Raw genomic sequence first — 15,432 nt, forward strand, 5'->3', positions numbered from 1 at the left:
AGTGCTGAACTGAAATAATAAAGCTATCTGCATGTGCTCATGGTATACCGAAAATGAACGGAATACAAATCATACTCAGTATCAAGCAGGATAACAAGAAACTAACAATGTAAACTTAGAATCAAAGAAACTAACCATTCTTATTTATTCTAAGCTTGGAACTTATTTCATTTCTTATATCCTTGTGTTAGAAATTAATCTTTTAATTTCTATCTTTTACCTTCTTCTTCTTTCTTTCTTCCTTCTTACTTAACTTTTCTTTTCTTTGGTTTTCTTTTCTTGGGCCCAGGCCTAGTACCAACTCATGCGCGTTCCCTAATAGGTTGGGGTTGCGAGCCACCAATCCTAAAAGAGCAGACCTCGGTCTACCAGGACCAAGACCTCGGAAATGGTCACCTGGATTTGTTTAACGACAAGCTCTTGGATGTCGGGTACTAGCCTCTTACTTTAATTTACTTGTTATCTCTTTTTAATTAGACCTTGGTCTTTTTCTTTACTCATACTTCTCATAATCCTTTATTAGAGCTTATTAGAATCCTTTAGATATATATCTAACAAGTATAGGATTACAACTAACCAAGCATGCTATATAAAAATAACACAAAGGAAAAACAAATCTGAACTCCCTAAGCCTGTTATAAAATAGAGCAAAGGAAAGCAAATCTGGACTTTCTAAACATGCTGTAAAATAGGGCAAAAATGCTACTTTAGGGATTCTAATCATGTTATAAAACATAGACAAAGAATACTACTTTAGAGCTTCTTAAGCATGCTGTAAAATAGACAAAGGATGCTACCTTTAGTGATTCTAATCATGCTGTAAAAGCAAACAGACATAGAATGCTACTCAACTTCTTAAACATGCTGTAAAAACAAATCTCTAATCAACTTTAACTGTGTACAACATGACCTTAAAGCAAGAAAATTCATGTACAACATACAACTCAAAGAATTCAACAGCAAGCCAAGACAATGCATCCTTAAGTGAACTCATGGCAGCAACATGGGATAACTATAATGATCTATTCGGTATGATCCTAAACAGGGCAACAAGGAATCAACCGAAACTCCACTGTGCACGGCCAAAATCCCTAGAAATAATTAAGGATAGAATGCATACAATTCTACTTGGCACTAGAACCCTACTACATGCTCAACTAACCTAAACGAAACCTTGATTTCCCTGTGAAGCTCTCGGCAGAACACCCAAAAGCCAAAATCCTTATAGCATGTTTCGGATTCAAGAAACTCAGGAAAACAAGGAAACGAAAATCGAAAGATCGGAGCAACTCCTACCGCAGGTGAGTAGTACTTACTTAGGGTTTCTTGCACTTACAACCGGAAAGAAGGAAAGGAAGCTTCTAGGGTTCGGGTAGCTACTTTTCCCGGTGATCCCTTCGTGCTCCCAAGTTCTCCTCTGTCGAGACAACCACCCGCGGATGAAAACCAGCCGGAAGGAAGCTTCGCCGGTGCCGAAAATTGAAACCCAGCCTTTTCTTCGCCGTCGCCCGAGCAGGAGCAAATCGCCGCGCCGCGCGTGAGAGGAGAGGAGATTCGGGAGAAAAAGAAAAATAACCTAATCCCTCCTAACTTAACCTTTTATAACTAGGTCTAACTTTAAACTTTGGGTTCTCATTATAACTCAACTATATTCGCTTCGTACTTGGTTAACAAAACGAGCATAGCTCAGTTGGTTGGGCCGTGTCCGGTTGGGTCGGTCCGACCCGAGGTCGTGGGTTCGAGTTTCGGTTTTGACAAATTTCTTTCTTTTTGTAAACATACTAAACGACTTCTAAAAATTACGTAAAAATACTCTAAAAATTTCTAAAAATCTCTAGAATATTTTAAAAGCATTTCCAAATATTTTTATGGACTTTTAGAACTTGAAATAGGGAAAATTGGGTTGTTACAGTTAAGTACAATAAGCTACCTATCATACTTCTATAGTATTTTAAGTCAACTGTTTTACCATTTGGGTCACTATCTAGATTAATGTTACTTGCCATAGGTGTTTTTAGTTCTTTAGAGTTTTCCATACCAAATTTCCTAATTAGTTCTTTTGTGTATTTAGTTTGATGGACGTAGTTTCCTTCTTTAGTTTGTTTAATTTGTAGTCCTAGAAAGTAGTTTAATTCTCCAACTAGACTCATTTCAAATTTATTTTCTATTAAAGTTATAAATTATTTTAAAAATTTTAAGTTTGTTGATCCAAACACTATATCATCTACATATACCTGGGCTATGAAAATGTCAGAGTTAAGGGTTTTTATGAAAAGTGTAGGGTCAATTTGACCTTCTTTGAACCCCTTTAAATTTAGAAAGTTAGATAGTCTCTTATACCAAGTCCTAGGTGCTTGCTTTAATCCGTAAATACCTTTTTGAGCTTAAAGACATGGTTTGGGTATTCTAGATCTTCAAAACATGGTGGTTGACTTACATAGACTTCTTTTTTAATTTGTCCATTTAGGAATGTAGATTTAACATCCATTTGATATAATTTGAATTCTTTGTATGCTGCATAGGCTAGCAACATCCTAATTGATTCAAGTCTAGTTATCGAGACATAAGTCTCGTCGTAATAGAATCCTTCAACCTGACTAAACCCTTTGGCAACTAGTCGAGTTTTATTCCTTATGATTTCTCCTTGATCATCTAACTTATTCCTAAATACCCACTTGGTGTCAATAACTGACTTACCTTTTGGTGGAGGTACTAGATCCCAAACCTGATTTCTTTCAAATTGACCTAACTCTTCTTGCATTGCAATTACCCAGTCGGGCTCAGACAATGCATCATTTATGGTTTAAGATTCAATTTTTGATATTAGGGTTATTTGACTTAAGTTCTGAAAGGCTGATATGGTTTGAACACTTAATTTAGGATTATCTATGATTTATTCAATTGGATGATTAGGGTTTGGTCTTATAGTGCGTGGGTTAGTTTTTTCAATTTGTTTGTTTTATGTTAATTGTTCTTCTTCTTCTTGATTTGTGGAACTATGTTGATTATTAGTGTTTTCAAGATTAATTATGTTGCTATTAACATTTTCATCAAAAGTTACATCAATGGTTTCTTCAATTTTTAAAGTGGATTTATTATAAACTCTATAGACTCTACTTAAAGATGAATATCCAAGAAAAATTCCTTCTTGAGTTTTTAGGTGAATTTTCCTAAGTGATCTTTAAGGTTTAAAATATGCACATTACATCCAAATATTTTAAAGTAATTTATGTTTAGAATTTTATTAAAATAAATTTCATAAGATGTTTTATTTAGTAATTTGTTGATTATAATTCTATTTTGGACATAACAAGCTGTATTAATAGCTTCAACCCAAAAATATTTAGGTAAATTATATTCATTTAATATTGTTCTTGCAGCTTCTTGTAAGGTTATATTTTTATGTTCTACTAGACCATTTTGTTGTGGAGTCTTGGGGCATGAAAACTCGTGATGATAACCATTGTTCAAACAAAAATTTGTAAAATTTTGATTTTTAAATTCTCCTCCATTATCACTCCAATTTTCTTAATTTTTATTTCTTTGTCATTTTTTTATTTGTTTGTAAAAATTACTAAATATTTCAAAAGTTTCATATTTATGAGTTAAGAATTTAACCCAAGTGTATTTGGAGTAGTCATCTATTATAACTAAACAATAAAGACTTCCATTTAGTAATTTTACTTCATGAGAGTCGAATAAATCCAAATGTAATAATTCAAGTATTTTATTAGTTCTATTTTAATTAGTCAATTTATGAGTTGATTTAATTTATTTTTCTTGTTGACAAGGATTACGTATTTTATTCTCGGGGGTTCCTAATTTTGGTAGACCTCTAACTAAACCATTTTTGTTTAATTTTATTAAATTCCTAACATGGGTGTGAGCTAATCTCCTATGCCACAATCATATTTCTTCATGTTGTGTTAACAAGTATTTGGGTAAGGTTTTTGGTAGATTTATTGAGTAAATATTTTTATCTCTAAATCCTTTTAGCAATATATTAGTTGATTCAGTATAACTTATTAGACATTCAAAAGATAAAAATTTGACTTTAAATCCAGAGTTACATAATTGGCTTATACTAAGCAGATTATAATGAAAATGTTTAACAAGCAGTACTTTTTTAATTGATATATTTGATTATAATTGAATTTTTTGTACCAATTACCTTTAACTTGCCGTTGTTCCCAAAGGTAATTGATCCTAGGTTTTTGAACTCAATATTGGTGAATTTGTGCTGATCCCCAGTCATATGTCTAGAGCAGTTGTTGTCCAAAATTCATTTGTCCAGAGCTTTGGATTCCAACGCATAACGCATGAGTTAAACCAAAGTTTTGGTTAATGGAGTGTTAAATATTTGAGTTTAGTTATCAAGTTTTAGTTTACAATTTAAGATTTAGTCTTAAGTTTATTAGATTAATAGTTAAGTTTGGATTAAGTTTTGAGTTAAATTTTAAATAAGTTTTTAATTAAATTTAAAATGAGTTTTAAATTAAAATTTAAACAAGTTTTAAATTAAATTTTAAATAAGTTTTTGATTAAATTTTAAATGAGTTTTAAATTAAATTTTAAATAAGTTTTTAATTAAATTTTTAAATAAGTTTTATAATTTTAAATTAAGTTTTAAAATAATTTTTAATTAAGAAAATAATTTTTTAAGTAAGTTTTAAAATAACTTTTAATTAAGTTATAAAATAGTTTTTTTAAGTAAGTTTTAAAATAATTTTTAATTAAGTTTTAAAATAATTTTTAATTAAGTTATAAAATATTTTTTTTATTTTTTTATGTTATAAAATAATTTTAAGTAAGTTTTAAAATAATTTTTTAAGTAAGTTATAAAATAATTTTTTTAAGTAAGTTATAAAATAATTTTAAATTAAGTTATAAAATTATTTTTTAAGTAAGTTATAAATAATTTTTAATTAAGTTATAAAATTATTTTTTAAGTAAGTTATAAATAGTTTTAAGGACAAATTTTAATTTTATTAGTTTGTTTTGATAAATTTTTAATTTAAGTTTAATTTTAAGGTTTTAGTTTATTTTGAGGTTAAGTTAACAATATAAGATTTAAAATTTTAACTTAATACTTTTATTTTAATTTATGTTAATAATTTTAATTTAATTTAATTTAATTTAATTTAATTTAATAATTTTAATCTAATTTTTAAGTTAATAATAATTTTTTATTCAATAATTTTAAGTTGAGTTCTAAGTTAGATTAATAAATATTTTTTAGTTGAATTTAGTTAAATTGACTTTGGAGTTAAGTTTTAATTATGTTTCAAATTTAACTTTAAATTAACTCTAAAATAATTTTAGTTTTAGGTTATAAGTTATGTTTTAAGTTCAAGTTAATTGAGTTTAAAAATTTGAGTTTGAGTTTATGTTTTAATTAATTTTGATTGGTTTAGAATTTTGATTTTAAGGTTAAGTTTTAATTGATTTGAATAAAGAGCCTATAAAAAAGGTTGTTTAACCCATGCTAGATTCAAATTTAGCTTTGGATTAATCAAGCAGACTTCCTAAGGATAAGTTTTCAGTTCAGTGACGAGACATATGACCTTCTTGTATATCAAAGGTGGATCACTTGCTGAATACTTTTAAAATATTCCTGTCCAAAAAACTTAATACTAAGTTTTGGTCTAACCAGCCTATGTTTGACTGGGGTAGCTTCGGCTAGATTTACTAAGTCTAGTGCACTAGGTAGAATACACATGATTCAACCTAGACATGCCTTCGACAAAGGTTCCTTAAGATACTATCATCCCAATCCATTCCGGTACTATGTTATTAGGGTTTGGTAAACCTTTTTAACTAACCATTCTAAGCTAAGCAGAAAAGTAAACCTAATCCTAAACATGCATAGTAGATCAAGTTGGTAGAACTAATTTTCTATTTGCTCCTCCTGAGTCATAGCTTAGATACGGTCTATCTAAGTAATGAATTTGAGTCTTAGTGATCAAATATTGATTTGGTTTGATTGGTTTAATTAAACATTTTTTAGGGACCCGTGCTTGGACTTGACTTCTAATATTTTGACTGATTAAAGACAGATATGGTTTGTTTGTTTTATTTGGTTTATAGTTAAGTCCCGATTTGTTGTACACGACTTGTTGTGACCTAAGTATTTAGATACTTGGATCCTAATTCGAACTTTTCCAATGTTTTCTTGAGTCGCTCGACTTGTCCTTTCAAGTTGGAATTCTCTTCCTCAAGTTTTGTAATTTGAGTTGAAGTTCCAACTTGAACTTGGTTAGTCGAGTCACTCAAGTTAACTTGCTCCTTAAGGTGGTCTATTTCCTTAAGTAGTAAATTATTTTGTTTTTCAAATTTTGTCAATTTTTTAAACAAACATTTGACTACTTTAAGTAAGTTTGATTTTGAATAAAAAGTTACCATATTGGGACCTTCGGAAATGGATGAGGATCTGTGCTTTTCTCAGACTCAATATCGATCATGGACTCATACTCTTCCTCGGACTCGGAATTTTCATTTCTTACCATAAGGGCAAGATGGCTTGAATGCTTCGATTCTTCTGCATCAGACTCTTCAGAAGATGACTTGTCCCATGTTGGTTTGAGGGCCTTCTTTCTTTGTGTTGATTTTGGATTTTCCTCCTTATGGTTAGGGCATTCCTTTTTGAGATGTCTTTTCTTGTTGCATCCGTAATAAATCATTTCTGATTTGTTTAGTGTCTGGTTGATCGGTGTCCTTTTGGTGCTCCTTTTGAACTTCTTCCTTGTTAGTAGTTTTTGGACCATGTTGACCAGTTCCTCTTCATTGGTTGAGTCTGAGTCAGACTCATTTTCTAGTTCAATGTTAGCTTTGGTCTTGGTTTCTTTTCTTGTTCCTGTATATAAGACAACACCTTTCTCGATTTGACTCAAGTCAGACTGTTCATGTAATTCAAATTCACAAAAAGTTCATCTAGTTTAAGAATTGAAAGATCCCTTGAAACTTTATATGCATCTACTATTGATGCCCATAAAACATTTCTCGGGAAGGCGTTTAGTGTATACCTTATCGTGTCATGATTCTCCAAGTTCCTTTAGTGCGTACTGTCTCTCCAGGAAGTATTTTAATATTAAATAAATTATTTAATAACAAATCCTTTTGTTTACCTTAGATTTGTCGGTTCCTTCGTGCAGCTTTACCAGATGAACCCAGAGTTCTTTTGCATTTTCGTAGGACCTGACTCAATTCAGTTCCTCCATCGTTAGGCCGCATTGAATGATGTTGATTGCTTTATAGTTTAGTTGCGCCTTCTTGATCATCGGAGGAGTCCAGTATTCTGATTCTACCATCTTTCCATCTACCATCGAGGGAGTGTAACCTTAGTATGGTAAACCAGAGTTCGATGTCGGATTTGAAGTAGCATTCCATTCTGTTCTTCCAATAGCTGAAATTCTCTCCTTTGAACAGCAGAGGGCGGACTGTATTGTATCTTTCTTGGTAGGAGTTTGTCATCTTTGCTATCAAAGAAAAAGGAAAACAAGATTTCCAAGACTCTCGTATTGAGATTAGTAGTGTGGGATAAAAAGAATAAGAACAAGAAAAAAAAATCCTATTTTTAAAAAGAAAATAAAAAGTTTTTAAAATTGCTTTGAAAAACGATTAAGTATTTTCAGAGCTACCAGACTCTAATATCAATTGAAGGATCGAGAAAGTGTGATAGAGGGGTATATCATTTTTTCTCAAAAACTCTTTTCTTTTTAACGTTTAAACCAAAGTAGTGCAGCGGAAAAATAAAGAACACGATTCAGTTACTTGGTTCGAAGCCTAGATCGACTGTTACTCCAAGATCCACGATCCTTGATCGCACCGTTGGGCAATTCACTATAATTCTTTTTTCCGAAACCTTCGGAAAGAAGTAATTCATACAATCAGTAATATAAGATAGTAACAATCTACTATCTTATTGAAACTTAATACAATGCAAGCAATATACAATTATACTGACACTAGATGAAAGCTGAAGCTCAATCGTCACTTGATTGAAGTAGTAGCTTGCTTGAAGACGAAGTGCAGAGTAGTAGTACGAGCAGCTTTGCACAGAGATGAACTAGTGAATGGATTCGTTACTGAGCCTCGAACCTCGAGCTCTTTTTATAAGAATGGTCAATGTTCGATTGACCGATCCTTGGGTTCGGTCGACCGAACCCACTCCCTGCCTTCTTCGCTGAGATTCGATCCTCGGGCATTAATGATGTTTAATGGTTTAGTTGACCGATCACCCTGTTCGGTCGACCGAACTATTGTCCTTCCTTGTTTGGTCAACCGATCTCCACGTTTGGTCGACCGATCAGCTTGACTTCCTTCTCTACTTCGTCTCAATCTGATCTGTGCTACATCATCAAGGTCCGGTCGACCGATCCCCTTATTCATTCGACCGATCAGCTTAGGATCGAACTCTGCTTTGTTCTGCTCTGATATGATCTTTGGTCTGAGTCCACCTAGTTCGGTCGATCGATCCTTGCATTCGGTCGACCGATCAAGCCGGATCTGTAAAACAGTGTTAGACAATATAATCTTGCAAAACAAAAGTTAGCACAGTAATATTATATTTGATGCATGAGCAGTATTAGACAATAGAACTGTCTGATCTCAACTTGAAAATCTTTCCGATTTCTTCAGTTGGATCAACAACCTTAGGTTGTTCCTTTCAGGAACATGACCTCACTATCGCTCCTCCAGTTATTTACATCAACCTACCTACCAAACCTTAGTCCTCCAGACCTATTTGGACTTTGCTACTTAGCATTGGATCGACCACCCAGGACTTTGCCTCAATCTTCGGTCCTCTAAACCTATTGAGCTTCCCTGCCAAGTGTCGAGTCCTTTCGACCCACTTGAACTTTCCGCCTGGCTTCCACGATCTGATAAGTCTTTTCTGCCTAGCCTCCAACTAGGACTTTCTCAGTTGAGTAAACAGCTTACACACTTGGTCAACTTGTTAGATCACAACAAGACTTAACTTGAACCTTTGGCAACATCAAAACTTATGTTAATTCTGGTGCTACTTGCACCAACCCACACTTGAACTTATACTGCCAAGGCTACACACTTGGACTTCACCTTGTTGTCCCTATATCCTGTACACTCACAAGAACATATCAAATACAATAATAAACCTAACTTAAACCTTTGCCTAAATAGCAAAACCTAGGATCACACCGATTGCTGCAATAATCTCTTCCTTTTTGATGTTTAGCAATTCGTTTAAGTTAGGGAAATAAATAATGCAATAACATGCAAATAAAATATACAATCAACTCATGCATAAGAAGTGGAACCTAATCCTAGGCTTCTCTTTCACCTAAGCTCCCCCTTGAGTTAGGATTTTTTGCAAAGGTATTTAGTGTTAGAGATCAGATGGCTGGCTAGAAGGGGAATTGGATAGACGGTGCCCCCAATTAGCAGTTCTTCCTACACTTGTTAGTTGCGCAGTGGAATAATACAAAACAAATAAGCTAAACACTAAAGGAAAGACAAACTGCTAACACGTCGATTTACGTGATTCGAAGATAACTTGCTCCTACTCCACGACTGTCCGTAAGGTGGACGATCCCTGTGATCCTTCGATAGATCAAGCCCTAGAACTCTGGCTAGCACGAACTCTTTCTCGGTGGAGTAAACCTCGCAAAACCTTGATCAATACACCACACTATAATCACAGCTCAAGGTAGACTACTAATAGGGGTTAACCACCTCTATTTCGTTACCCTTAACCAAGCTTTCAAGTCTTGGTTATATAGGCCACGGGTTGGAAAATCCCACCTATCAATTGACTGGTGAAAGTGTCAGTTGATTGCCCTCTGTGGAATTTTGACCGTTATATCCCAACGGCTCGATACCAGTCGACTAGTGAAAGTACCAATCGATTGCTCCACACTGGTTGAGCAAGTAAAAGCATTTTGTTCGCTCCTAGTCGACTGAACTAGTCGATTGATGAAAGTATCAGTCAACTGATGAAAGTATCAATCGGCTGGTACCCCGAGTACAGTCTCTCAGCACTCGGCCCCTCACCCTTACGACTCACTTGACTCTTCCTTACAGTCTTGACCTCTTGCCTTCAAACCTACTTCCTTTGGCTCTCGTCCCTCAGATGCATTCAAGCCTATGGCTTGTCCCAATACCATCCTTCACGTATGCCTCAAAGTCATTTTCCTCGGCTCTTATCCTTGCTGCCTTGTCCACGGTTCCTTGGATGCTCCATCCTTCACCGGACCCAAAACCATTAAGCTGAGTCATATTTGTATCATGAAAACCTGCATTCTCACATACACATATCAAATAGGGTAAACCTAACTTAAACCCTTTGCCTAAACCATCAAAACCCATGGTCATCCCGGACCATCTTGAGGCAAAATTGCTCCAACAATCTATTCCTTTTTTATTTTTGGCAATACGTTTAAGTTAGGAAAAACAAATAGCAATAACACATTTGGACTTATGTTGCCAAGGCTACACACTTGGACTTACACTGTCAAAAAATAGACTTACGTTGCCAAAGCTACACACTTGGACTTACATCGCCAAGAAATGGACTTATGTTGCCAAGATTACACACTTGGACTTACACCGCCAAGAAATGGATTTACGTTGCCAAAGCTACATACTTGGACTTACACCGCCAAAAAATATGCAACATGCATTGGAACCTATCACAAAGATCCCTCTACACTTATGCTTCCCATTGAGCTTGGAATTTTAACACAAGGATATTTAAGAAAATATCATAAGGCTCCCCTACACCTAAGCTCCCTATTGAGCTAGGATTTTCTCATCGCAAAGGCATTTAAGGTTTTCCCAACTAAAACCTTACTTCTCCCCCTTTGCATAATATCAAAAAGCTTCCAACAATATCTCAATTGTCGAAATTTGATCATCCAAACTGACCCTAAACTCATGTATTTATCCCCCAAGGATCCAATACACCTATACGAGTTTTCCTAGTCAAACTAAATGCTAAAAAATAATTTCAGGCTTGTATCAGTCGACTAACAAAACCACCAGTCGACTGCCCTTATCGAAATAAACTCACAGAAATATTTTATATTCGATAAACACTGTTACCAGTCGACTGACACACCGTTTTCAACCTAAACAACATTTTGAACCTAACTTTAGAAATGCATAAAAAATTCCATAGACATATAAAAATCCCCAAATTTTATGGAGATGTTTGTTTTATCCGGGACTATTTGAAAAAAATACATTTAAAAATGTATATATCTTGGATCCCAAGATTGACATAAAATTGAAAACTAGCTAAATGGTTCAATTAAACCTTGACCTAAAATCCTAGTTTTGGCTTCCTTTTGATGTATGTGCCCATACTAAACTTCAATGCATCCCTACCATTAGTTTATATGACATCTATATATCCAAAATCAATTTTTATGCCATATGCCCCCAATGTCATATTTTCATGCATGAAACATAACCCATATATGTCAATTCCCTAGATTTGAGACTCAAATCCGTCTTTAAAACATTTTGGCATATTTGTGACCCATCTAGACTCTCAAGTAATATCCACTTGAGATCCATTGACCATGGACCCCATATTAACTTTTTGAGCTCCCCCTAGAGTTCTTAACCTTAATCACCTCCTTAGATGACTCATCCACTATAGCTAGGTCACGTCGGTGCACCTCGGGTGACACTTGGCCTACAAACTTAATTTTCTTAATATTTTTCTTCTTAACCTTGGACACCTTATCTTAGTTAACTTCTCCTTACCTTTAAATGACTTTCCATTGTCATTTCATGACTTCTCCTTTCTATAGTCATATGCAACCCTAACATAAGACTTTCTCTTATCCTTGGAGACACTAGATCGGTATCCTAAACTCGATCTATCATTGTTGTATCTTTGACTACACAACACCATATCTAACCCTCTAGATCCAACTGTGAATCTTTCTAGGGTTTTTTTCCGATTGATCAAACTTTGCCTTCAAAGTTTGATTTTCCCTTCTAAGTTCCTAAACCTAGAGTCAACATGTCCACCTTGGACATTCCTAGACCTACTCTTCCTAGGCATGTGTCTCCCTTTTTTGGGATTAATGCCTTGGTTCTCCATTACCTTCTTCTCTTTAGGTAATGAGAATCTAACTTGTCTAGATCTATCATGCATAGGTCTTCTAGGGTTATGATCTACACTGACCCTATTTCTATCATGATATTTAAAACTAAAATTTTGCATGGGTAAATAATGGAAATTATTTATAGCATGCAAGGGAAAATGAAATTTTGAATTAAAATTCAAATTAGGGTGTACCTCCCTTACCCTTGAAGTCTCCCTCAACTTGAGCTTCTCTTCTTCTCCCATTTCTTCAAATGCGCTAGCTTCTTGATCTCCCTCTTCTTGGGGAATTTGGTAAATAACTTGATTGAGTTTAGGTGTTACCTTCTTACCCATTATACATCTACTTTTGTAGTGTCCCTTCTCATTGCACCCGAAGCAAATGATGTGGTTCTTTGACTTCACTTCAGTGGAGATGCTTGCAAGGTTGACTCCTAAGACTTCCTCTTCACTTGTCTTGGATTCTTCTTCAACCCTTGAAGATATAGATGACACTTCCTCATCTTCCTTCTCCTCGGATGTGACCGAATTCACTTCTGCTTCCTCTTTTGATGTTGAATTTGTCTCAATATCTGATTGATCCTTCTCTACTTCTTGGACCATTGAACCCTTTTCCTTGGGCTCTTCCTTTTCGTGTGTAGGGTTAGGTTCTTCTTTTAGACCCAACTTTATCTTACTCCATAAGTCATGAGCATTCTCATAATTGCCTACATCACTTATCACGTTAGAAGACAAAATATCTATTAAGATTGATATTACCTTATCATTTTCCTTTGATAGTGATCGTTGCTCCTCGGCCTAATATCTTGATCGGAGTCTTTTTCCCTTCTTGTCTTTTGGGACTTTGAACGACTCCTTAACCACCATCATGGTGTCCTAATCCATTTCAAAGAAGACCTCCATCTTCATCATCTAATACGTGATGCCCTATAGGCTTCCTCCTTCATACTTTGGTGGAGCTATCAACTAGGCCATCTTTGAAAGTTGCTCTTCTCGGTGGTTAGTCCGACGAAGTGTGACCTCACTCTGATACCACTTGTTGGGGATCAGATGACCTGCTAGAAGAGGGGTTGGACAGACGGTGCCCCCAATTCGCGGTTCTTCCTACACTTGTTAGTTGCGAAACGGAATAATACAAAACAAATAAGCTAAACACTAAGGGAAAGATAAACCACTAATATGTCGATTTACGTGGTTCGGATATAACTTGATCCTACTCCATGGCTATCCGTAAGGTGGATGATCTCTGTGATCCTTCGGTGGATCAAGCCTCGGAACACTGGCTAGCACGAACTCCTTTTCGATGGAGTAAACTTCGCATAACCTTGATCAAATACACCGCACTAAATCACAGCTCAAGGTAGACTACTAATAGGGGTTAACCACTTCTATTTCGTCAACCTTAACCAAGCTTCCAAGCCTTAGTTAGAAAATCTCACCTACCAGTCGACTGGTGAAAGTGTCAGTCGACTATCCTCTATGGAATTTCGACCGTTACATCCCAACAGCTTGATACAGTCGACTGGTGAAAGTATCAGTCGACTTCTCCACACTAGCTGAGCGAATAGAAGCATTCTGTTTGCTCCCAGTCAACTTTCTAGTCGACTGAACTAGTCGACTAAACCAATTGACTTCCTAGTCAATTGAACCAGTCGCTTGATGAAAGTATCAGTTGACTGGTACCCCGAGTATAGTTTCTCATCACTTGAACCCTCACCCTTACTACTTAGTTTACTCTTTCATGCAACCTTGACCTCTTGCCTTCAAGCCTAATTCTTTTGGCTCTCATCCCTCAGATGCATTCAAGCCCGCGGCTTGTCCCAATGCCTTCCTTCACGTATGCCTCAAAGTCGCTTCCCTCAGCTCTTGTCCTTGCTGCCTTGTCCACGGTCCCTTAGATGCTCCATCCTTCACCAGATCTGAAACCATAAGCTGAGTCATATATGTATCCTACAAACCTGCATACTCACATGCACATATCAAATACAAGGGTAAACTTAACTTAAACCCTTTACCCAAACCATCAAAACCCATGGTCACCCCAGACCATCTTGAGACAAGATTGCTCCAACATTTAGCTTTCCCACTTAAACTTCAATTTCTCCCCCTTTGCCATACAATAAAAAAAGCTCCAAGAATATTCTAATTATTGGACTCTTAGGTCTTTAATGAACATTAATCATCATGTATTAATCCCCCAAAATATTATATATATGTATATAACCTTTTTGGTCATTTTCTATTGTTGAAAAATAATTTCAGATTGTATTAGTCGATTGCCCTAGACCCCAGTTGACTGATCTTATCAAATCAACCCCACATAATCATTCGTATTCGATGAACAGTGTTATCAGTTGACTGGTAATTGATGCAATCAACTGGTACCCCTATTTTAGCCCAAACTATATTTTGAACCCAACTTTAGACATGCACCAAGAATTCTACAACAGATAAAAATTTCTAAATTTTGTGAAGAGTTCTGTTTTACACTTGTTTACTTGGAAAAAATATATTTAAAAATATATCTATCATGGATCCCAAGATTAATATGAAATCTAAAACTTTCTAAATGGTTTAATTGAACCTTAACAAAAGTCCTAATTTTGCTTCCTCTTAATGTATCTGCCCATACTAAACCATAATACATCCCTAGTATTATTTTATATGACATCTATATATGTAAAACTAATTTTCATGCAATATGAATCCAATTTCATATTTCTTGCATGACAACTCAATTTAATCGTGACAATTCCTTGGGTTTGAGAATCAAGTCCGTTTTCAAACCACTTGACACATATTATGACCCATCTAAAATCCCGTGCAAGGTCCACTTGAGATCCATTGACCATGGGTCACAATTTGATTTTTTGAGCTCTCTTTAGAGCTCTTAACCTTAGCCACATTCTTAAATGTCTTCTCCATTATGCCTAAACCACAATGGTGCACCTTGGGTGATTATTGGTCTAACCACTTTACCTTCTTAACCTTGGACATCTCATCCTTGTCATAATCATATGCAACTCTTACATATTTCTTCTCATTGGCCTTGGATGACTCTCCCTTGCTTTTGATTACTCCTCCCTTTCCATTATCATATGTCATCTTAGCAAATGATCTCTTTTTGGCCTTGGAGGGACTAGATCGGTATCCCAAACCCGATCTATCATTGTTGGGTCTTTGGCTACTCAATACCATACATAATCTCTTAGATCTAATATTCAATCTCTCTAAGATTGTCTCCAAACTATCAATTTTTGTCTTCAAAACTTGATTTTCCTTTTTTAGACTCCTAATTCTAGACTCTTATTGTCCACCTTGGACATTCCTAGACCTAT

The sequence above is a fragment of the Zingiber officinale genome, chromosome 3B (genome assembly GCF_018446385.1).
Source record: "Zingiber officinale cultivar Zhangliang chromosome 3B, Zo_v1.1, whole genome shotgun sequence".
Taxonomy (NCBI): Eukaryota; Viridiplantae; Streptophyta; class Magnoliopsida; order Zingiberales; family Zingiberaceae; genus Zingiber; species Zingiber officinale.